At 49.7% G+C, this 25,602-nt stretch overlaps 1 protein-coding gene across 3 annotated transcripts in view; it reads left to right on the forward strand.

The window, feature by feature from the left end:
- The first annotated feature begins 12,233 nt into the window (after window positions 1–12,233).
- Window positions 12,234–25,602, forward strand: part of Tspan18 (tetraspanin 18) — a 131,338-nt gene continuing 117,969 nt past the window's right edge. For all 3 annotated transcript variants that reach the window (XM_050146967.1, XM_050146966.1, XM_050146969.1), the window contains exon 1: window positions 12,234–12,490. The gene's annotated coding sequence lies outside the window, so the exon portion shown is untranslated. The remainder of the gene's footprint in view (window positions 12,491–25,602) is intronic.

A 25,602-nucleotide genomic window follows, 5' to 3' on the forward strand; every position in this document is an offset into this window, starting at 1 on the left:
TTTTTTAATAACATAAGGCTTTTCATGACAATGAGACACATCTGCTCCTGGCAGCACCAATTTACTTCAAAAAGGATGATGGGCATTAGACAACCTCCATATAGTTGGCTTTCAGTGTGGCAAAGCTAGTTATCTGAGCAATAAATTGCCCTTGCCTGGACTACTAACAGTATGCTGTCCAATGGATGAGCAGAACACAAAAGAAGGTGACTGCCAAACTTGGCCAAGACAAGGTAAGACAGTCCTCAAAATTCCTACTTCACAGAAAAGTTTGTCAGATATTCTGGGCCTGTAGGCCAAAGATAAGTGCCCCAATGTTGTAGAGGAGCCTTGGGTGCCTGTCTGGGCAGCCAATTGTTTCTGTCATTTCTATAGTTTTGGAAGTTGCTTGCTCTGCTCTTCCTATTTACTCAGGCATTATATCCTTCTTGGGTCTCTGATGAAGCTGAAGATGAGATAGTTGTAGTATTTACAGTTCTCCTTGTTACTAAATTCAGAAAAGAAACTTACATAAGAGATGTAAAGTTTATAACATTAGGGAACATAAGCGCTTGAGTTGTTTATCCAGGAAGATGTTTTAAGGTCTAAAAAGATATTTTTAGGATGTTAATAGAAGTTATGATAGAGAATGGTTTTGGTAAAAAACTTTGGACTCATCAAGATAAGATAAAGAATAGCGTAATTTCTCCAGATTTGCTAAATATAAATGAACTAGACTTTGTGAATGTAATTTTTACTTCATAATTGTTCTTATTGTATAAATTCTATAATATTAGAGTTAAAACCTCTCTTTTTTATTTAGACAAAAGGGGGAAATATTGTGGGATATTCATACACTGTGTGAACATGTATGGCCATGATTGCTGTGCTAGAAAGCTAAACGGCTAATAGTTAGGCAGGAAGTATAGGCAGGACTTCTGTGCAGAGAGAGAACTCCGGGAAAAAGAAAGAAGGAGTTGCCAGCCAGACCTGGAGCAAGTCGGATGAGCTGTACGATGAAGATGCAACTGAGCCATGTGACAGAACGTAGTTTTTTTAAAAAGAAAGAGTAGGTTAATTAAGTTGTAAGAGCTAATTGGGAAAAGGCCTAAGCTAATTATTTTATAATTAATAATAAGTCTCTGGGTTATGATTTGCAGGCTGGTAGTCCAAAGATGATCCAACAAGACAGCTTATTACAAAACCTCATTTAAAATTTTCACTAGGGGTCAAGGATAAAGGCATCTTTCCCACCCCACCCTATCCCCCTCCAAAAGAAAATGAAGCATCTTGTCTTGTTTGGACCTCTTGGAATCAGGACTTTTCTTGGCACAGCACTTAGAGATGGAGGCAGACTGGAAAAGGCCCACTTCCAGGCTCGAGGGATCAACCAAAGCAAGTCTGATGAGGGCCACTGATGAGGTCTGACATACCTCCAAGTCCCTTTGCATTTCTTCTGAGATAACACATCTCCTTTCCTGTCAGTCATGACTTGTACAGAGAGACACATGCCTGTGAACTGCAGTGACTCTCCTCTAGACTCCAACTGGAGACTTAACACAAGCGCTCTACCAACTGAGGCCTCCCCAGCCTGCCAGTGTGTTCTTCAAAGAACAAGCCAATGAATCAGTGAGTTCACAGAACCCTGAGTGGTCAAGCCACAATGCTCCACAGAGCCTTTCTCTGGAGAGGAATCTTGAGGAAACCTGTCTGCTGGGGCTTGGATTACCTCAAAGTTTCTGTGATAGAAGCTCTTTTCTTTTAAATGTCTCTCTCTGTAACCCAGGCTGGCCTCCAATTCTCCATCCTCCTGTTTCTACCTCCCAGATGCTGGGATCACAGGTGTGTATTTACACACTCTTCCAGTAAAGAACGTCAATCCCAGAGGCAGCAGCTCTAGAATGGGGGGCCCAGGAGACATGTTAGGTCATGAAGGCCCATCCCCATAAGTGGTGGATGGATAGTATTATAAAAGGACTCTATCCTTAGACTAAGAAATGCCAATCAGATTAGGATGGATTGTGTCTGGTTTCAGATGATCAAACAGCACCCCAGAAATGTGCACAGTTGGTTGTATGTCAATCAAAGGTGTAGCTAGGCCTTTGAAGGTTGTTATCTAAAGGCCTGAAACAGAGCTGGCCTCCTGTTCACCACCCGAATCCTCTTGCTTCTCCCTTCTCCAGTATAGAAGGCCAAACACCAGCACCAGATTCTTGAACTTTATAGGCTCCAGAACAGCGACCCTAACACATTCTCATGCGTTCGCTGTGTAATTATAAGCTATCCTCCTCTTCCAGCTTTCCGTGTACAGTCATTCATTGCCCTTGAGTCTTTGGCCTCTATGGAGCCTTCAGAACCTCATTCATGCGTTCATTCATCCACAAAGCATTTGCCTAATATCCATTTTGTAAGATGATGAAGTAGACACTAGGGCTTCCAAAGCATTTATGGTCACTGTATCAGACCCTTCTCCAACCAGGACCTTTCCACAAACTGTCTCATTGCCTTAAATGCCAGCCATCTCTCCCTGTCCCTATGAATCCCTAAAGTCCCCTGCTATTCTCTGCTCTGGAAGCCATCCAGATGTTCATGACACAGGAGATTGGGTTGTTCAGCATCCTCTGCACTGTTATCTGAGCTTCTCAAACCAGGTAATGTTGAATTGAATGTATATTAGTGAAGGGCTAGTACTTTGCCCCAAGCACCTCCTATACTTGGCTAATTTCATCCTGGCTACGGGCCCAATAGGATGAGCTTGTTATCTGATGTCCTAACATCTTTTCAAAGAAATAATCAGCCAAGTCCCTTGGGAAGTTGAGTGACCCTCTCCAGGTTGTGGCAGGAGGAGAGACGGCAGGCCTGGTTAGATCCAAGTCCTAGGATCCCCAGAGACGTTTTGGATCCTGACTGGGACTGGTTTATATCATCAACACTGGACTTCCCTTGTGGTCTCTGAGAACCATCACAACTACAGCAATCATCCTACTTCCGGTCTGTTGCATATGTAGAAAAGAACCAGGCCCACAGTCACTGTGCATTGGAAAAGGAGATCAGCCATGTGGCAAACTCTGTCTCAGAAGGGACACATGGCTGTGTGTCACCTTGTGTAATAATCTATACCTCATGGGTCTCCAGGTCCCAGCCCTTTTCTGAAAGCCAGAAAAGAAACAAAAGTGAAATTAGAAGAAAGAGACAGAAGAAATGGAACAAGAAATCGAAAACAGGAAGAGAGGTAGAGGCAGACAGACAGAAACAGACACAGCGAGACAGAGCATCAGAGAAAGAGACAGACACACTGAAAGACTGAGAGACGGAGACACAAGAAGAGACAGAGAGATGCAGAGTCAGGAAGACAGAGACAGAAACACAAAGATAGATAGACACAGGAAGACAGACTAGAAAGAGGCAAAGGAACAGACAAAGAAATCCATCCCCCAACCGTCTCTCCACCTACCCACCATTCAACCATTTATCTATTTTCCACCCCCACCTACCCGTTCATCTATCCATCATCTTTCAGTCCATACATAGACTTACCAAACAATCTATTTATTATTTGTCCATCTGTTCAGTTCATCTACCCATTCATCCACCCATTCTTCCTTCAATCTAAAACCAAGCTATCCATGCACACATCCATCCACCCATCTACCTACCTACCCACCACTCACCTCTCAATCTATTCACTAATATGTCCCCTACCTAACAATCCACACATCCATCCATCCATCCATCCATCTACCCACCACCCATCCATCCACCCATCCACCCACCACCCATCCATCCATCCACTCATCCATCCATCCATCCACTCATCCATCCATCCATCCACTCACCCATCCATCTACCCACCACCCATCCATCCATCCATCCATCCACTCACCCATCCATCTACCCACCACCCATCCATCCATCCATCCATCCATCCATCTACTCACCCATCCATTCATCCAGCCATTCATCCATCCATCCATCCACTCATCCATCCATCCATCCACTCATCCATCCATCCATCCATCCACTCACCCATCCATTCATCCATCCATCCACTCACCCATCCATCCATCCATCCACTCACTCATCCATCCATCCATCCATCCATCCATCCATCCATCCATCCACTCACCCATCCACTCATCCATCCATCCATCCATCCATCCACTTATCCATCCATCCATCCATCCATCCACTTATCCATCCATCCATCCATCCATCCACTTATCCATCCATCCATCCATCCACTCACCCATCCACTCATCCATCCATCCACTTATCCATCCATCCATCCATCCACTCACCCATCCATTCATCTATCCATCCTCCATCCATCTACTCATCCATCCATCCACCCATCCACCCATTCACTCATTTACCCATCCACTCTTCTACTCACTCAGTTATTTCTTTTAATTCAGCAAAAGAAAGCAAACCCAGGAGGGCCTTATGCATGTTAGATGAGAGCTCTACCATGGAACCAAACCTTTAAGGCCACTACAATGGATTTAACTCTTGAGTTTGAGTCTTAGAATGTTGCCTGATGACTTTGATATTAGGTGCTTATAGAATGTTGTTTGTGGAGAGTATATGCTATTTGGTCCCCTCCAATTTTAAATCTTGTAACCTTTTAATTCCATTTTGCTAAAGCTAATATTTATCTATCATTTGTTTTGTTTATTACTTTACTTCTTGAGGCAGGGTCTTATGTAGCACAAGCTGGCCCCCAACTCCCTATGTAGTCAAGACCTGTAACTTTTGATCTCCCTGCCTCTGCTTCCTGAGTGTTAGAATTACAGACTTGCACCTCCATGCCTGGTTTATGCTGGGATTGATTCCGGGGCTTCATTCATGCAAGGCAAGCGCTCTTCCAACTGAGTGACATCTTCAGTATCTCTTGTTTTATGTTTTTATTCATCAAATGATTTTTTGAGTCCCTTCTAGGAGCCAGCACTGTGAACGGACCTTAGAATGAGGCTGTTGCCAAGCAGTTGGTTCACACATGCGCAGACTTGAGCTGCGGTGCGCTGTGCTGTAACTGAGGGTCTCAGGGTCTCAAAACAAAGGCTGGATTCTTTAAAACCAAGGCACTAAGCAAACATTCTGTGAAGCTTTATGGAGCTCAGCTGTTTGCACTGGGCGGGTACCTGCAAGGAGCGCTCGTAGAGACGCTTATCTACCTTGTAATTGGATCTTGCTCCTCTGTCACTGGGGAGTGGTCAGACAGAAGCTTGTCTCCAGTTTATTAGAGCTTTACATGGTCGAGATGAAAAGGAGGGGATCAGTGGACAGTTTCAGAGGTGGAGAAAAATCAGGAAGAAAGAAAAACTAGGGCTGAAGCAGGGGTTTGCAACCATGTCCTACTGCCCATGAGAGGCAAACTTGGCCAAGCCATTTACCGACCGCTGACTTGGGACGCTCCTCTTCTAGTCAAAACCATGACTGATCTGTTACAAACAAGCTCTACTTGTTCCCCTCTGCCTGTAGCCTCATCCCTTGCTTTTCTTCCCACATGATCTTCCATCCTATTTGGCAGACCACAGTGGGGAGGTCAGCAGGCTGCGCTGTGACAAACATGCACTGTCAAGGCAAAGCTGGCTGCTGGCCAAGAATAAGATGCAGGAGTTTGAGGTGAAACGCTGGGGGGGGGGGGTCCACAGTTGGCGTGTGAACCTACTGTTCCCATTAAGTGAGTCAGGCAAGATCAGAACATTCCCTTAGTAAGAGAATCCGCCTCTCTCTGGAAAACAAAGATGCCATTAGGCAGGATGGATGCGTACACAGACTAGCACCATCACACTGGGACACATGTGTCTAGACATGTAGACACCCACAGAGCTACACCAACACCTGAGGACATAGGTGTGCTCAGAAACACAACACAGACCTGGACCATTACATGGGGATGCATTTGTGCCTAGACATGGACCTGCACACATGCAAGCACACGCATGCACCAGGGCAGTCTGTCACCCTGGCTTCCCCATTCAAGGACTCTGTAAACACCACAGTGGGACTCAGTCCCTGGTACCCACCAGAGGGGACTGGATTTCTGCTCACATTTGTAAGCTACTATGGAACAGAGAGGAGGCTGAGACAACAAGACAAAGCAGTTACAGGCAGCAAGGAGACATCACCAGGTGCACCAGGGTTCAGGGTAAATCCCAGCTCTGCTACTTAGCTTAGGAGTATTTGTCTAGTGACTCTGCCCTCTGACAGAATGGGATGATAACCAGGGTTCTTCCAGCACTGTCTTGGCCAAGCCCATGGCACTGTAACCTGATGGGAATAACCCTTTCTAGGGCTGGGGGTGGCTCTGGGTTCCTTGTTTTGTACATCTGTTCCAGAGACCCTGACACAGACTCAATGGGGTCCCAAGTGAATGTTTCTTCTGAGTCTTGTGATTTGGAAGTGTGGAGAGTGTAGACCCTCAGTGGGCGTGTGGAGGGTATAGACCCTCAGTGGACCTGTGGGGGGTGTAGACTTTCAGTGGGATTGTGGAGGGTGTAGAGTCTCAGTGGGTGTGGGGAGGGTGTAGAGTCTCAGTGGGCATGTGGAGGGTGTGGACCCTCATTGGGCGTGTGGAGGGTGTTGACCCTCAGTGGGCGTGTGGAGGGTGTTGACCCTCAGTGGGTGTGAGGTAAGGGTGTAGACCCTCAATGGATGGGGGGTGAGGGTGTAGAGTCTCTGTGGGGTGAGGGTGTAGATCCTCAGTGGGTGTGGGGTGAGGGTGTAGACCCTCAGTGAGTGTGTGTGGGAGGTGTAGACCCTCAGTGGGCATGGGAGGTTGTAGATCCTCAGTGCGTGTGTGGAGGGTGTAGACCCTCAGTGGGCCTGTGGGGGTGTAGACCCTCAGTGGGCATGGGGAGGATGTAGATCCTCAGTGAGTGTGTGTGGGAGGTGTAGACCCTCAGTGGGTGTAAGGAGGGTGTAGACCCTCAGTGGGTGTGGGGTGAGGGTATGATGCTTGCTTAAACTGTCCTAGCAAAGAGCTACCACTCAAGTGACACAAAAGGACAGACAGCTGTCACGTCAGGTTTCACCTCCCTTGGGTGGCTTCCTTCTGGCCCACCTGGTAGACAACTGTCCTACGTGCCCCTTGGTTTGCTGTCATATGTCTATTTCTATGTCCATCACTCCTCTTTAACAGGGACACTGGGGTAGTTAGTGCTTTATCTAAACTTCACCACCTATAGAGACCTCATTTTTAAATAAGGCTGAGGCACCAGGACCAGGATTAAGAACTCCACCATGGCTTTAGTGAGGAGAGAATCCAGCCTGAGCTGCCTGGAGAACCAAGGTAGCAATAGTCCCTCTTGCTGGAAGGACCTGTGTGGAACTTAGCTGTATCGTTGTGACCAAGGAGGAAGATCTACCAGAAGCCAGGTGGCCTACTCTGCTCCCAACTGCTGCCGGTGCCTGAGCAGGCTTTCATACCATGGCCAGTGATGACTCTTTTCTTACCACCAAGCACCTAATCCCTAGTCCTCTGAGCCCCCATATAATGGGGTCCTTCAGCTTCCCCACAGGCAGCCCTCATTGTACTCTAGGTAGCTCCCCGTTGTTTCCTTTTGAACAAATGGGCTTCCTGATTGCCCCTGCCCATAGACTGTGAGGAGGTTTAAGTGAGCAGGAAGACAGTTAAATATCTTACCCGTGTCCAGAACATCACGGGCACTCCACATGTTAAAAGACAATGAATGAAAATAACAGAGGCAAAATAACATGACTGAAGACATACAGTTGATGAATGAAGGTTTTAAATCTGAGTATGTTCACCTTTTCCACCCAGGCATGGGCAGAAGGAAGCGTTCCCTGAATGGCAGTTGTTGATATCATCCCATTTGTTCAGAGTTTAAAGAGACAGTTAGGGCAGGCAGAAGTGCAGTAGGTATCCCCAGGTGCGCATTCTCCATGCCGTCCTCATACTTGCTTTCTAGAAAGCCAAGCCACAAAGTGCAAGAAAGAACCTGATGCAGCCAGAGGCTCCAGACCCCTGCCCTTTCCTGCAACATTTGTGTGTGTGTTTGTGTATGTGTGAGTACACACATGCATCCAAATATTCCTTCTCTGGAGGAGGAAGTGTGCCCTGGGGGCCTTGTACTAAAGTCTCAAAGACTTGACTGGGCTGTCTGGAGTGCATTGGGAGAAGGGCAGAAACCGAGGTTGACAGCTGCTCCAAGACCTCAAACTGCAAGAGCACAGCTCTCCAAGCTTGGAGGAAACTCTTGGGGCACAGGGATTTATTTCTGTGAAAGGCTTTGGAAAGATAAACAAATGCAATCACTCCTGGGTGTACATTTAATGAACTGTCAATGTTTGGGGAAATGATTGCTAATTGCACATAAAAGGAGACAATTCAGAAAAAAATAAAGGCGACAATGATTAAAAATTTCAAGTGTAGACTGCCTTGGGAAGGCTGGATTAGACCAGAAGGTCAGCCTCCTGAGGGTGGGGGTGAGGCGTCCTCCAGGCACCTCTTTACCTGGTGTGGACCACGTGCCGGAGATTTCCCTGAGAATCTCACCACCATCAATGACAGAAGGGTGATCACCTCAGTGTCTTAGGGAAGATCGGGTGGCTTGGGCTGACAAGATTAAAATGCTAGCGAAGGAAGTCTGCCCGCTGGAGTTCAGTCCCTGGAACCGTATAAAGGTAGGAGAGAATTGACTCCACAAGGTAGTCCTGTGACAGCCATATGTGTGCCCCCGTCACCACACACACACACACACACACACACACACACACACACACACACGAAAGGAGAGAGAGAGAGAGAGAGAGAGAGAGAGAGAGAGAGAGAGAGAGAGAGAGAGATCAGAGCCTTTAAGCTGCTAGTTCCAGGCAGTACAGTTGGGGTTCTTTATGTCTGAGGCAACCTCCACAGAGGGTGCTGGAGACCCAAGGCAGCATTCCGCAGTAAGAAGTTCACTGTCTCCTGGCCATAATGTAACAAAGCTGGAGGCACTGGCTTTCAAACTATTTCTTTGTAAAGGACACATGCTCTTTTAAATCTCAAGTGGATTTCCATGGCACAGAGCCAATGACGAAGGGACCTAATTGAACTGGAACAAGAGGTGGTGTTCCTGCCATTTTTCATGATTCTCAGGGTATTGGAGCTGGGCCTGACAGCCCAATCAAAGCCCATGCTCATGTCTAGGGCCCCGTGCTCCAGTTGGGAACACTGAGGACTGGTGTGGGCAGAGTTCCAGGCTGCAGGCTGCTGGCTTCTGGTTCAGGGATCTTTGTGCAGGATGTCACTGAAGAAGCTTGCTCCAGGTGTCCTGTGTCCAGGGGACACATGAGCCTCAGCACCTGAGTTGTCTAGCCCAAGCTAATTCTGACAGACCTGAGACTTTAAAGCCAATGAGACATTTGGGGCTTTTTCTTCTAGTGGGTGTTAGAGAAAAGAACCTTGAAGAACTTCTCGGGAGAGAGGTGAGTGTTTTCAAAATCCATTTCCCCCACACTTCCTGCATCACTCTCTTGTTGCCATGACAGCTACAACTGAAGGAAGCAGTTTCGTTTTGGCTCACAGTTTGATGGGCGGACAGTCTCGAGGAAGACACAGTGAGGAAGGTGTGGCATCTGGCCATGTTCATCCACTGTCAGGAAGCAGAGATGCGTTCTGGTGCTCAGCTCCCTTTTTTTTACTCTCCAGTCTTGGACCCCAGCCTGTGGAATGGGGCTGCCCACACTTAAGACAGACCTTCCCACTTCAATTAACATAAGTTAGTAATACCCTCATAGACAAAATCAAAAATTCACCTCCTAGAACCTAAGACCTAAATGATTATAGTTTCTGTCAAATTGAAAATATTAAGTACCACATCCCTCCCTAAATCAGGGAGTCAAGAGATACCAGCCTGGTAGTCAAAAGGCCCATGTCATTACCAGGACTCCCCATCTGTCCAACCTGCCATGTTTTCTCAGCATCGCCATATTACAATGAATGAAGAATCTAGAACCTTCTGAGCCAGGCTGTTCCTCGGTCTGTGCTAATCTGCACTCTGCTTGGTCAAGGCTGGCTGTCCTTTCCCTGGGCTGCCTTTCTTTCCTCCCCACTCCATCTCTTTGGAAAATTCCTTTGCCTTCCTGGAAACCCCAGAGAAGCTACAATTTGGGGAATTTTCTTGCTCAGTTAAAGCGATCCTACGGGTAGTTTGCTCAACTTTACCTGTGGAAGCGTTAAGATGGAAATGGCTGTGTGCACAGGAGACTAGTCTCACAGAGTCTCCTGGAACTAAACTTTCAGGGGTCCCTATTTTGTGGGAGAAAGAAGTGTTTTTACTTCTTATATGTATATAGGCATCACATTTCCTGATGTGGGGGTGTCCCAAGATGATTGCTAACACATTTATTGATCCTTTCTGATCCTCAATGATCTTCAAGAGGGAATAAGCCTAGGAGTGGTCAGCCTTTCTTAGGCAAAAGAGCCAGTGGGATCGGGTTACGCTTTCTTTTATTGTGGCTGAAGATCCATTGTTGTAGTTTAATGACACCGTTTTATTCACACTGTGTTTGTTTTTATGATATCCTTCTATTTATAGCAACCTGGCACTGCTTTTCCATTTATGGCTGTGGTAGGACATATCACTGTTTAAAAAAACAAACTTGTTTAAGTAAAACAAAATATAAAAGAAATGCTGATGTAAAGAAAGCCGTTAAGCAGGCAGCCCTTAGGCTGGGGCCCAGCCAGGCCCTTGTTCTGAAGGAGGCAAGAGACTGAGGCCTGGAGCTAGAATCGGTGTCCCAGCTGGGTGTGAACTGCTGCTTCTGGGGGTGAAAGTCAGGTTGTCAGGCCTAGTGGTGCCTTTAACTAGTGAGGCATCTTATCGGTGCCCAGCCTGTGCTATCTTTCCCTACACCACTCTGCCTGTTTTTACCAGAGCTAAATCTTCAAAAGCCTCCCCATCTTGTCAAGCCCGGGCCCTCATTCGGGCTTTGATTCTCACTGAGTTTCTGTGTTCCCAGCAACAACCTTGAGTTAAGGACCTGTGGGGGTTCTCAGCTAGAGGGGCCAGCCTCCCCTTGACCCTGTTCGGGAAACTGGGGAGGTGTCTATATAGTGACAGAATTCCATAGCCATGCGGGCCCACTGAAGAGCAGAGTCCAGACCTGGTCACGAAGCTGCGTGCCTCTCTAGCAATCCATCCTTGGCCTCTCTTCCTACTCTGTGAAATGGTTCAAAGGGCTAACCCTGAGACCTGAGACATCTTACTTTTTGGACTGCTGGCCCAGAAAGGTCAAGTCTTTCTGTCTTCCCTTCAAAACTCAGTCTTGCATCCTAACCTTACCAACTTTAACATCCAAGGCAAGAGCGTCTGTCCTGACATCAGTGGGCCAAGAGATCTCCTTCAGACTGCAGTTTAACTCCTCTCTCTCTCTCTCTCTCTCTTTCTCTCTGTGTCTCTGTGTCTCTCTCTGTCTCTCTGCTCTCTGTGTGTCTCTGTGTCTCTGTCTGTGTCTCTCTGTCTGTCTCTCTCTGTCTCTGTCTCTCTGTCTGTCTCTCTGTGTGTGTGACAGTACTTTCAGTGTGGAGGCTTGTCAAAGCTGGGGCACTGATAATGCCAGGGAGGGAACAAGCATTGTAATCTGAGTCTTCTCATGACAGTTTCTGTTAGGTTGTGATTCATATATGCATTCTTGTGAATTTTGTATGGACCCCGGTGTGGCATAGATTAGCTGTCTCAGCGAAAGCCTGTGTAGGGAGGAAAGAGAGCCTCAGGTCTGGTCTTAGCAATGCCTTGGTTTACAACTGATGTAGTTAGGAAGGCTCACCAGGCCAGAGGCAGTCACCAGCGATGAGACTTAACAGTGCTTGCTGCACCGGATCCCACTAGGTATTTCCCTGGCAGTGAGTGGGAAACCAAGGGACTACGTCGCAAAGGAGAATTCCACACTTCAACCCTGCAGTCACACCCAAGGGTGGTGGTGACATCAGGAAAGCTCCACAGGAATAAATGCCCCAGTTTGGCGTGCCAGCCACCCTTGCCCTCCTCGAGCAATCTCCTAAATTCAAACACCACACAAACATGGGAAGGAGGCTAAGGGCGCAGGGTCCATCAGGAAAGCACGACTCCAGAGATCATATGCTAGCATCGGGTGAGAGGGCAGAGAGGCCATGGGGAGGCAAGAGCCAGGTTAGCCTAGAGGCGCTCCAGCACTGTGGCGGCTGTAGTGGCGACTGGAGACCGAGGGGCGGAGGCTAGGGCGGAGGAAGAGGGAGGGCGGGCCGGAGGGTGGAGGGAGGTGTGGCCGGCGGCGGTGGCGGGCGAGCGGCTGCAGCTGCCGCCGGCGTCTCAGGGGCTGCTGGCTGCAGGCGGACGCCGCGCCAGGCTATCCCGAAGCCCAGCTGCGCCAGGCCTCCTGGCCCCGGCCCCCAAAGGGCGTCGCCGCTTCTCGTCGCCTTGACGCCTAGCCCAACGCCACCGTGCAGGATTGACGGCGCCCCTCAAGTTGCTAGCGCACTGTGCGCCCGGGGAGAAACTTTCCCCCGCGTCCGGGCCTCTGCCAGGTAGGACTCGACCACTGTGCTTCTCTGTGCATACTGGCGCAGGGACATTGCGCGCCCCAGGGGAGATCTAGAACCAATGTGGGTCCCAGGACGCTCGGGGAAGCGGTCACCAAGTTCTACTGCGACTCCCCTGGGGGAGGGGATAGTGCCTCCTAGCGTGACCCCGAGCACGCCCCGGGTCGCGGACTTTGCCCAGGTCAGGTGCAGCGCCCATAGATTCGGGGGCTCAGGTGACAACAAGGCGGCAGGTGGGACTCCCAGGTCCGGAGTGTTGGTCGGGGATGTACTGGGAGGAAAGGGATGCATCCAGGTGACCCTGAGAGCCCACAGGTCACGACGGGAGACCCGGAAAAGGGCTTGGGTGCGGCGAATCGCCGGCCGTGGTGGGGTACTGAGGGCGCGTCGCCTTCGTGGGACCCTGGTGGCCAGCCAGGAGAGCGCTCTTGAATTTGTTTCCACACTCGGGCTGTCATTCCCTGCGCGGAAAGGTGTGCAGCTCTGTGGATGTGGAGGCTACCGGGCGGGTCCCGCGGCCGGATGTGGGGTGTGGTGGCCGCGGGTTCCCAGCGTGGCTGGCCGCGGTGGGCGCGCTCGGGATCGGGGTCCTGCTTGCGCTGGAAGAGTTGCCTCGCCAGAGGGCGCACTTGCTTGGCCAGGTGCTTCCCAGACCAGACCAGGATCCTCACAGACCGCAAGCTCCGCAGATGCACCACTGCGCTGCGCGGGAGGTGGGGGGAGAGGGGGTAGAGGGTCTGAGGGTCTGTCTAGAGGAGCGCCCCACCTTGTCCCAGCGAATCGGGCTGACGGCCCCACTATGAGACTGGGGTGCCTCGGCAATGACCGGATGGTGTCATGAGGTGATTTTTCATGGACTGTAGGCAAGAATGATTTACATCTAGAAAAACAAAAACAAAAGAAACTTTAAGTGGACAGTGAGCTGGCGTTGAGACAATAAGATAGAACCTTGGTTGAGATACTTGAAGTTACTGAAACCTAACACCTTTTGTAAAAGTGGCTCCCTTTGTCCTGGTCCTGGCAGATCTCTGGGCATGGTGGGCAGGACTCCTCCTCTTTCTGGGCACAGGTACATTGGGTGGATGGTGAGGTTCCTTAGGAATTTCTGTAGTTCCATTAGAAGGGTTACACTCCCCAGCCATCCAAAGAGCACCCCATCACCTGGGTCCCACACACATCTATCTGATCATGTCCCAAGCACCTGTGAAAACTCACCTTCCATCCCTTACTCTCAGACGGGATGCCTGTGGGAAGGGACATGCTGACATCCAGCCAGAGCCGTAGGAAGTGTCATCTTTGTTGTGTGAAGAGCTGTTCATATTGAGGGGACTCTGTGAGTGACTGGTGCCTTGTCTTTATCTCTAAACTCGTCTCTCCTCTCTGCGACCCAAGAGAGTATAAATGATCTCACTAGAGACGGTGACTTCAGAGTGACTGGAACTTTCCATGTGTCCTTGCTAGGAATCTGTGTTCACCATCCCAACTGCCCCCCACACTCCTGCGAAGGTGAGGGAAAAATGGGGTGGATCCTGAGTCCCCAGGAGACAGATGGGGTTCTGGCTGCAGCGTGGGTAGAAACCACGTGTGTTTATCGGGTGCTAGAGTGGGACAAAGTTTCCGATAGAGGGAGCAGACCTCAACTGGATTCTGTGTGGAATGGCAGAGCTAACGCCCTTTAGTCAGTGTGGGATCCCAGAACTGAGGCAAGGAGGCAAAGGGAAGGTGGAGAAGCCCTTGTCTCTGGGTTGTCTTTAAGGCATTCCAGGGTCAGAAAACAAAAGAAGTGTTTGGTTTGGTGTGTGTGTGTGTGGTGTGCGCGCGTGTGTGTGTGAGTGTGTGCTGGTAGCCTGGAAGGACAGTCTCACCCTTGGAACATGGGGATTAACCTGTCCCCCACCGTAAGGGCCGGCTATTCTGAGTGCTGTCTCTGCTTGTTTCTCACCCCAACGTCCACACTGAAGAGAGCACAGACTCTCCACCCTCTAGGGCTACTCACGTCTCTGCTTCTGTGTTGTGGACTCCAGGAAGATTCCCAATCTCTGACTTAACAGTAATCCAAGCCTGGGCCTATTTCTTTGTCTACTCTGTCCTCAAGTCCAAAATGCCAGTCAGTCGCTGAAGCTCCAGGAAGTATTGTAGGAGTGGACCTCTGGGTTACACATAGGACATCTTGGTATGAATCCAGAAAAGACTCCCCACCTTTGAATAACTGCCACACCAACCTGAGAATAGCTCCCCGCTTACTATATGATGTCTCAGTGCCCTGGGCTTGGGGTTGTTTGGGTTTGGAGTCAAGGGATTAGGGGGATTTGTGGGAAGGGCTGGTAGAGGGAAAAGAGCAGATTTGAAATCCAGACAGTCAGTTTATCAATGAGGCCTTGGATGAACCCCTTCCCCTGTGATCCTGCTTCACAGCTGCAGAGATGGAGGGCCCTTGTGACTTAAATCCAGGGAAGTCTCTTGGTGATCTGGACAGCTATGCTGGATGCTGCCCTTAGTTCTTTGGGGTTCCCCAGGCTGTTTGGCTTCCTCTAGCTGGCGTCTGGTACTAGAACCCAGGGGTAGTCATTCAGCTTGTGTGGACCAATGCCACACATTGGTGTTTGGGGGGCAGGGGGAGGGTAATGTTCTGACCCATCCCTGTTAAGAGGGTCACAGTAGCCAGTGCCGGTGTCTTTCTCTTGGTGCCTGTCCATTTCCTGTTTCCTTGGGGAAAGCCAGGGCCTGAGACTGGACAACACGTTTTAGCAGCCCCCACCCCTCCCTTTCCAGAGGGCTGCTCTTCTGGTCCATTTCATCAGCCACTGAGAGGGGAAATCAGGAACATTCGTCTGCGCTCAGATGGGACCCCACAGAGAGAGCTCAGAACCCAATACTCTCAGGCAAACACACCAGCTTGGGCTCCTCTTGCCCCACAGGCTAGCAAGTGTTCCATCTGATGGAGTGGGGCCGATCACAAGTGTTTTATACAAAGAAAGGCCGACTATAGATGGTGAGCCCAGGGCTGCAGCTGACACCACCAGGCTTTCAGTGGGGCCCTGATTATCTTGCTCTCTCTAGCCTAGACTTCTGGGTCGGACATAAGCAGAAATAGGCTCATGAATGGTAGGTGCGTGTGTGCGTGTACACTGGGAGATTAGTCATGATAGAGTAGACAACCCAGAGAACCAGGAATGAGGAGGCTTGATGGATCATAGATGAGACTGTGTGGCCTCAGCTAAGTCACTGCCCTGTCTGAGCCTCAGGTTCTCTATTTGCTTAGAAAAAAATCACTGTGTGATGATTAGAGTACCTGGGTTTAAATGCTGTCTACCCTGCCTGTCAATCACGTGACTTTAAGTCACTCAACTTCTGGTGTCTTCCATTTTCTATAAAATGGAATTAGCAGTATCTCACACCATCAGACTGTAGTGGGCCCTCAGTGCGATGGTCCTAGTAAAATATTTAGCACTGTAGCTAGCGCACAGCAAACACTCTTATCTTCCCATTGTACTTTAGGGACAGGAGACAATGGGAGTAGGTTGGTTGTCAGGTGTTTTCTTCCTTTCTTACCTTCCCGGGGCAATGCATTTCCTGGTAGTTACTTTCACAGTAGCCCCGTCCCTGCTGCAGGATAGCCAGTGTGATGTCTAGTCCTTCAGCCATAATCTACCAGTCTTCCCTGCTCCACTCTGCTTCCTCTCCTAACTGGGCACCCGGACCACCTGAGCTGATGAGAAACCGACAAACAGCTTCCAACATCACCCCAGCCAGTCACAGGCTCTTCTTCTAAAATACTTTGGGCCTTCAGATAAATTCTCTTGAACTCTGTGGGTGGTATTTTCCCCAGCGGGCCTGGTTCCCTCTCTGGATTTGGGCTGGGCCAGGTCTGAGGTCTGCAGAGTGGGGATATGTCTCCTGTCTTGACTGGGGAAGCTTCCTCGGGCTGCTTGGGAGGGGACAGTCCAGGCTGCACCCATGTCTCTTCCCCAGGAAGGCTATTGCTCTGAGTGATCTTGACAGTGACATCTGCATGGTACAGACACTGAGACTGTTCCTATGAGTCCGGGCTAGACCACGCTCCGGCCTCATCGCTTCTCGCAGGGGTTTTGTCTCTGAAAAACATGGAGTTGGCGGTGGGGCTGGGGTTTGAGATTAGCTCATTTTGGCTCTTCATCCTCTGTGTTCAGCCATTGTGTGGTTCTCCTTCCTGTGACCCCCAGAGCCCCAGTGGGTACCTTTGAAGTTGGGGCACCCCCAACACACCTCACACACACACACACACCACACCACACCCCACATATGCTTTTGACCATTCTTGCTTTGCGCACCTTCTGAGAACCCATCCTTTCATCTTACACATATCACTTAGGCACCTTGGAGACAGGTGGGTTAAAAGGTTTGGCGACATGGTTGCTCACAGAAGGGAACAATCTCAGGAAGCAAGAGAGGGCTGTAAGGAAGAGGTGTGTTGCTGGCCTGGATCTGCAATTGTCTTGCTGTGTTGTGGCCTCTAATTCTTTATCTCTGAAAATGATGGCACTTGTGTTCTGTTAAGCGGACACTAACTGCTGCCTATGACACCAAACCTCCATGCCTGAGCTCTTTGCTCTCCCTGCTTGCTCTCCTGCTTGGCCTCTGTCTCTGCTTTTTGGGGTGCTTGGGAGGGTGACCCCGGTATGTATATGGCTGCTCTGAACCATGTAAGTGGCACTGATGTCACTGTTGAAGGACAAGAGGATGGTGGGAATGCCAGCAGGCACTCCATGCTGCAGCAGGAGTTGGACATTGGCCAGATCTGTCACCCAGTCCTAATCGGCTGCAAAGGAAGCTGAGACCACAAAGAAACTCCAACTTGGCATTGGCATTAGCAGCAGAGTGCTGAGATGAATATTCAAAGTTCCTTGGGACGACTGGGTCACCAGCCCTTCAGACAGACTTATCCTTAACTGGCCCTGATTGCACACAGTCTGCACATGGGGACCTTATTTCCAGGTGTTCGTATTGGGCCTGGGACACACTGCAGGGTGGTGGGGCCGAAGGAGCTGACAAGGAGCTCGTGACAACCACACTCAGCCGTCTCTTGACTTTCCACCTAGTACTCTATGGCCTCCTTTGGCTTGCTGAAACTTATTACTTTGAGAACTTTCCAGAACCTTCTCCAAGTTCTTCTAGTAGGTACTTCTGTTCCTATGTCTTCCCATTCCCTCATAGGGTGACTCTTTTGTGTTTTGGTTGGTGGGAGTGGGAAGTTAGGGAGGAGGCAAGGGTGCTGAACTCATCTGGAAGTTGAGGAGAAGACCAGGGATCTTGTTTTAGGTACACAGTGTGCACTAGAGTGTGAGTAAGAGAGAAGGGGGCAGCTCCAGCAGAACTGCTAAATACCACCCAGCACAGAGACGGACACCCAGGACAGGAACAGGCGCCCAGCACGGGGACAGGCGCCCAGCACAGAAACTGACACTGACTAAATGGTAAAAGCTTCCAGATCCTACCCACCGTCCACCCCTATGACCTCAGGATTGGGCTCTCTTGATGAACTAACAACTTCAGTTTGGAGCGGGGAGATAAATTGGAGTTAACTACCACTTTCATGGGTTCTGGGCCCAGAGATACTGCTGGGAATGGCTCCCTGCCAGACCCACCCTGCCCCCACATGGCCATCTCTACTGCTGGGACAGATTGCTTTCAGGCTGGCCAAGTGTGTGCAGCCTCCTGGGGAGCAGGCTGGGCCACCTGCTTCCTGACATTCAGGGGCCCTGCTAGTGGAGCAGGCGCTGCCTGTGGCAGGTTTAACAGGCACCCGTTGGAATGATGGGGACGAGGCTGCACCCACACAGAATGGCTCTGTGGACCCCACATGCAATGCCTGAGGGCTTGATGCAAAGAGCAGAAGAAGGACCATCTCTCGGGGGTCTGGAGGGCTCAAACACCCAGATCCCTCTCAGATACAAGAATCAGAGGAGGCGACTTGTCACAGGGCTTAGGGACAGGCATGTCTAAACAGAACCACCTGGTTGTGTTCAAGTCCCTAGCCAGCCTGGCAGCCATGACTGATATTTGTCCTTTACCCAATCTCCTAACTTGTAGTGGCTTCCTCCACACTGTTCAGCCTGCCTTGCTTTAGTGGGTGATTCCAACAGCAGATCCCGTGATCAAGGATTTGAGGGCCAATCCTTTATGCATGAAAAAGGGATTTTCCCCTGTGGACTGCTGGGGCCCAGACCTTTGGGGACTCTGAGCCACTATATAAAGCACACCAGTCATTCCACCTGGCAGGGGAAGCTCGCTGGTTGGCCACCAATTTCATTGTCACACTAAATGATGCTCCCAGAGACTGTGGCTTCTGTGCGCGGCCAGCCTGCCCACTGGTGAGCCTTCGAGGGAAGCAGCGCCTTCCAGCAAAGCCCTCGAACCCTTGCTGCACACGGGCGGAGTTGGCGTGGGAATGCATTGGAAGCACAGCTCACTTGCCTGAGGTAGAGGCATAGATTTGTGATGGATTCGGTCAGCTGCATGCATGGCCACAGTCATTCTCTGCCTGACAAGGGACCGAAGCGCCACATAGACCTCAGTAAATAGCCAGCCTCTGGGACTTCTGCCTCTCATGGTTTCCTGGCCCTCCCTAGCCTTTCCATGCTATCTGCCCAACCCACTGTAGTCCCCACAAGCGTCATCTTGGCTTTTCTATCTCATGGGGTCCAAAAGCCTGGGCTTGGCATAGTCAGGAAGAGTATCCAGGCCCTCCCGAGGTCTTTGTGACCACGACAGTAGCAGGTGAAGGTGGGGGCCACTGCCATTTCCACTCTGCTCCAGACTGTGTTGTGTCTCTTCAAGGGCTTTTGGCTGTTGTTTGATGCTTATTTCCAGAGGGTTTCTTTTTTTTTTGTTTTGTTTTGTTTTCTGCTGAGAGCCAGGTGCTGAGCCAAGGCGAACAGTGGCCTCTGAGGCTCTGCCAACTTACCCAGTGAGAAAGCACACCCAGCCAGGTGAAGGGTGCTTGGTGTTGCTGATGGGCCAGAGCGGCAGCATAGGCTGAGCTTCCTGGGGGCTTGGGGACCTTCTCTCTTTTGTGCCTTGTTACATCAAGGAGACCTAGCTCTGAGCCTGGTGACCCTAGTGGGCCTGAGAATACAGCATCATCACAAAGTGAATGAAGTTAGACTGTAGCTCACATTTAGCCTGCAAATGGCTGTCCTCCACCTATCATTATGGAGAACACTGGCCTGGAGGTCCAAAGCCTCCAAGACTAGGGTCTCTCTGTGTGAGCGTGTGTGTATCTGCTTGTATGTAGGTGCTTGTGTGTATACATGTGCAATGAAGCCAGAGGTCAGTGTTGGGTGTCTTCCTCTGTTATCTCCTTATTTTTTGACAAGGGGTCTAAAAAAAGGCTGGACCTGGTGCTCATCGACCTGACTAGACTATCCAGCCAGTGGGCCTCAGCGGATCCTACCACCACTTTCCCGGGGTAGAAATGCATGCCACAATTCAGCTCTTTTGTGGATACTGGGGATCTGAACTCGGGGCCTCAGGCTGGCATAGCAGGCACATTACCGACTGCACAATCTCCCAGCCCCACTGCGATCTTTGATGTCTCGTTCTCATAGAGAAACGAGTCCTGGTGAGTCTTGGGGTCTCTTCCAACCGCAGAGTCACAGGGTTCACCTCAGAGTCTGAGAAGGGGAAGAAAAGCCAGAAGCTACGGATCTCGTGGGTGTTGTCTAAGAAAACAAGAGGGCAGTGTCTCTTTAATAACTGGAATGATATATATGTGTGTATATATAGTGAATATGCATATAAACATACACACACACACTCCCTCCCTTTCATTTGATAATCTTTTTAAAGTGGCATAAAGAATGTAAATAACTGATGATTGCCACACAATAAGTTCAAATAAAAATATTCTTTTAAGAAAGTAGTTACCATGTAATAGAATTTAAATAATGGACAATTTTTATTTCAAGTAGCCCAAACATATGTAAAGATCTATTCAAACTTATTTGCAGGGTGTGTGTGTGTGTGTGTGTGTGTGTGTGTGTGTGTAGGCCTTGATAAAAGGTTCTCTCTGGAAAATAGTAACAGTGGTAACAATATCATCAAATAAAGTGCATGTGTGTTCACACACATCTCTGTGGAGCAACAAAGGGATTCCTACAAAGCTCTTTTAGAAGGCTGTGTCCTGAGAGCTGCTGGAATGTCCCCTGTGTTCCAATGGGGCTGGGAGAAACTGAGGCAGATTCCAGCAGTCACACAGGTTGGGATCAAACTCTAATCTTGGTTAGCTGTGTGACTGTGGGTGAGTTATCACAGCCTCAGTTTAAGCGGGGGTTGGGGGAGCAGTAAGACAAAGTCAAGTGCACCAGGTCCTTCCCCACTCACTCATATAGAAACAGCTCTCTTGCCAGGGACCCACTGGGCCTGCACACTGTGTCCTATGGTGCCCAGCAGTCTCCTTACAATGGGGTTCTAAACCTGCTTTGCAGAATGGAGACCTAATGCAGAAGCTATGGTGTTTGCTAGATGGCCCAGAAAGGGGAGTGAGAGATGAGGCTTGTCTGAAGACCTACAAACTCAGGCCTGTACAGCAAGGTGTTACAGCTGATCTGAAGTGTCTCCCACAGCTGTTGAGACTGTTACCTGCCAGTGACTATTGTTTGCACACTGTAGGGCCTCTAAGGGTTGGGGCATGCTAGTGGAATAGCATGGCTAGGGGTCTTGCCTCTCTTGCTGGTGGTCATGCAGGCCGTGTTCCCTCTACCCTACCACTCAGGAGAAGACTTTGGGTGGGAGCACCCACCAGCTCTGAAGGGAGGATACTCCATCACAACTCAATTCCAAGGCCCAGATTAGCTTCAGAAAGGCAGACTTGCTGATGCTGGGGAGGTTTGGATTGTTTTTTTGTTTGTTTTCCTTGTTTGATCTCTACCATGATGGGGGAGGGGAGGACGTGAGAAGGCGCGTCTGGCCTGGCTGAGGGAAGAAAATGAGATAGCTTGGGTTTCATTTGCAGCCAGACACACTGTGAGCCTGTCTGCACAGCTTAATAAAGACAGGAAGCCCGACAACAGAGGTCTCCTGGGCTGCACGGAAACACCTCTGCACAGCCTCCTCCTCGAGCTTGTGTGTATTAGCGCCTCGCAAAAGGGCAATTTTCAGCGATGTTGGATTCCCAATCTTGCTCGCATTAGTGCAAATCTCTTTCTTAAAGCCCAGGATCAGCAGGAGGAGGAGGCGGGTCCACTCTGGGCCTGGCGCTGTCTGCTCAGAGAGCCCGGTCACCAGCCAGCCTGGGCTGACACTTGCTATTTACTGCTTAGCGGGGAATAAGTGAGCTGCGTGATTAGGTGGACTGAAAAGCCCTGGCTGTGACTTTACCAGGGGCTTCTAATTGACCAGGAGAAACTCCATGGAGTGTGGAGACACAGCGGGGATTAGAAGGACTGTGGTATCAGTCAAGCTCTGGCTCTATGCAGCCTCGCTGGGTGGCCTTAGACAAGGATAGACCCCTCTGAACCTGTTTGTCATCTGTGAAAACCTGGGGGTAGGAGAACGAACCAGAACCAACCAAATACCAACAACAGCAAAACCATACCAAACCAGAGAATGATGGGGTCAGGCTCAGTTCTGTTCTTTGCTGCTGCTCTGCCAATCCCTCTGGGCTCAGGAAGGCTGGTCTACTGAGAGAGAAGCCAGGGTTTGGGGGAGCAATGCTCACAAGCAGGAGCAGCACGCTGTAATCGTCCCTGGCAGACATGTGTATGTATTGGATCTCAAATGCCAGTGCTGATCGATTAGTAGGGTCTGTCTTGAGACCTATGATGAGTGGATGGGGCTGTTTTATCCAGGCACAACAGGAAGCAGTGCCAAGATCAATTATTGATGTCTGGCAATATTAAAAGAAAACAAATTGACAGAACCATGGAGGTTCTGGGTACAGCCTAGGGCCTGAGGAATCTGTCGCTAGTTGTGTGACCACGCAGCCTAAGGTCTGAATTCAACTAGGTTCCACAAATAATCATCCATGATGTCTTCCTTGCCCAGAGGTCTGGGTGGGGCTCCGGATTTGGACTGGTGCCTTGCTGGAGTTGAGGCATCTGCTTGGGTGATCTGGATGCAATTTACCTGAGCAGAGCCAACGGCCTGTTCAGGCTTCCCTTCTCTCATCAGATGGAGTGCTGTGTTAGACATCACTTCACGGAACTCATGGCTCTGTGAGGCACCTGTGAGCACCCAAAGGGGATAATCGGGCCAGTGGAAAAAGCAAATGAAGCATGCTGGCCAAGGATGGGGAACTGTGGCCTGCAGTCAAGATGCCCGGATGTTTAGACTAGGAAGCTGACTCAGCATTATGCGGTAGGGATGATGGTTTGTATGAGAAGAGCCCCAATAGCTCCAGTTTGAATAGTTGGGACCCGGTGGATGGAACTGTCTGGGACGTATTAGGAGGTGCGGTCTTGTAGATTTGTCACTAGGAGCAGGCTTGAGGTTGCAAAAGACTTGTGCCTCTCCCACCGTCCTCTGCTTCCTGTGTGTGGATCAGGATGTGAGCTCTTAGCTGCTGCTCCAGCACATTGCCTGCCCGCCTGCTGCCATGCTCCCCGCCATGCTGGTCATGGACTCCTATTCCTCTAGCGCCGTAAGCCCCAAAGGAACTCTTCCTGCCACAACTTGCTTTAGTCGTGGTGTTTTACTGCAGAATAGAAAAGTAACTAAGATAAGGGACTATGAACTAAAACTCAGTTCTAGACGCTTGGAGCACACGCATTTGCTCTTTGATGGACAGCCGTGAAAATGGCTTGTTGCTCAGTTTTGTGAACTCAGGAGCTCAGCCAGGAACCAAGCAGGTGCATCTCCTCAGGTCATTCTCCTCAGCCCTGTCTTCTTTCTAAGAGAGGTCTCTCTCCTGTGTCTCTTTGGGCCCTTGATTATCACCCAAAGACACCCTTACTTAGCAGCTGACATTCTGAACCGATCTTTCTCTTTTTATCCTTATGGTTAGAGAGGAAGACTGCATAGGTGTCCACTGAGAAGTGGAGAAAATGGAGCCTTTTCTTGGGGTGCTTTTGAGACACAGCATTTACCCAAATGATCTTGCCTGAGCCTAAGCCTACAGGTGTTTGGAAACCAGGGAAAATATATTTTCCTAACTAACTAACTAACTAACTAACTAACTAACTAACTAACTATTGTGGTCAGTGCAATGTCACATAGGAGCTTATTCTCATGAAAGCTCCGTTTTGGTGAGGCATCGCTTCCTGCCTCTCCCCCTACTCCTTCTTTTGCAGTCCCCACCCAGTTTGGTTTAATACATCTTATAACTTTCTTCCCTCAAAACAGAATTTCCACATGGATTTAACTGGCAGTGACCCCCTACATGAGGCCCTTCTGTGAGAACTAATCACGAGAGTCTCCAATGACTGTAAAACCCCCTGTGAAGATGAAGAGCCAGTGAAGAAAAGCTGACGTTAGAAAAGATCTGGGGCTCAGGTCCCCTTTATTTTAAAGACAAGGAGATGTGTTTTAGAGAGGCGTGGTGATTTGGCCAAGGCCAGTGAGTTAGAGACAAGCCATATCCCCTGGAGTGTGTAGACTGAGACATTTGCTGGCTGGGGGCAAGCTGCCCCTTTCAGATGCTGTCACCAGCCAGTCATTCATTGTGGTTGGGGTGATGATCCAGTCAGAGGAGGTAGGGGATCCCTCTGTGAGTCCCTGTCCCCGTGTGATGGGAAGTGCAGAATAGAAACCAGAGCCTGCTTGCCTATGACGAGGAGACACATGTGAGTTCAATTCAGGCTGGCATGACTTGAGCTTGGCTCTCAGCATGCTCTGTGTTCTGGGAGTGGGTGGGGACACCATCTTCTGCAAGCCTGACCCTGGCAACCCGACAGATGTGTTTGTTTCTTCCTTCTCCACTTGGGAGGCAGGCAGCAAGCGTCTGTGAGGACAGGGAGAGGCAGCTCTGAGACTGAGGCCTGGGCTTTAGATGTGACTCAGTGTCTGGACCTGGAATCTCAGGCTACTTGCGGTCCCTGTCCACACTGTGAGGACTGGAGCCATCCTCTCTTATCAAGGGTGCAGGCCTCAGTGTCTTAGTCCATCCATGAGGGCTTAGGGAAGTGCCTATGGGAAGCAAGGAGTTTGCCTTAGCTCTTAGCTTGAGGACTCTCAGTAAGGAGCATGCATGAGTCTGTAGTGAGAAAATCATGTTTGCCTGTTTCCTTTCTGTTTATCAGAGTCACACTCATGCGTGTGCCAACTACCGAGACGTAACACTTTGCCTGTGTTTCTTCCCGTATTCTCCCTGTGTAGTGTGTGCGTGTGTGTGTGTGTTGTTAATTACAGTTTATGAGAGGCCATTGTTTTGGACTGAGCTCTACTAGGCCCCAGCAGGCCACCCAAAATGGAGGCAGGCCAGCTAGAATGTTCCAAATAACTAAATTAAAACCTGAGGGCTGGAGAATTGGCTCAGTGGGAAAGGTACTTGCCATTAATCCCTACGACCCAGCATGAGCCTCAGAATCCACATGTTGGAAGAAGAGAATTGAGTTTCCGAAGTTGAAGATAATAAATGACATGGTACACACATGAACACACACACTATTAATGAATGTAAAAAAAATGAAATATTACCAGTTTATTGGTAAGCACTAACCTTGAGGGATCAGGCAAGAGATGACAGTCACCTTACAAGAAGGCCACCACTGCCTACGAGTATAATCGAGAAAAAATGATAGAAAAAGTGGAAGAAAGTCCCCTCTGCCTTCACTCATATGGAGACAGAGTTTGAAATGTCCCACCTGCCTTTTGGACCTTATTTTTTCTTTTCCAATTATTTTTTTTTAATTTCAAAAATTATTTTAGATTGTGTGGGTACCTGTTCCTGTGTGTGTGTATGGGGGGGGGGTGCTTGTGAGTATGGTGCCCGTGGGGGCCAGAAGAGGCAGCGGAACCTCTGAAGCTAGAGTTCCAGGAGCTTTGATTCGACTGATACTGGTGCCGGGACCCAAACTTGGCTCCAACCCCCAAATCACCTCTCTGGCACCTGCTCCTCCAGTCTTTCCTGCCCAGGAAATCCCTGACAGTGCTCAGGTCAGGGAGGACCCAAGCCAGCTTAG

This window comes from Alexandromys fortis, unplaced genomic scaffold, assembly GCF_014885135.2.
Source record: "Alexandromys fortis isolate MF-2015 unplaced genomic scaffold, M_Fortis_MF-2015_v1.1 scaffold_12, whole genome shotgun sequence".
Classification (NCBI taxonomy): domain Eukaryota; kingdom Metazoa; phylum Chordata; class Mammalia; order Rodentia; family Cricetidae; genus Alexandromys; species Alexandromys fortis.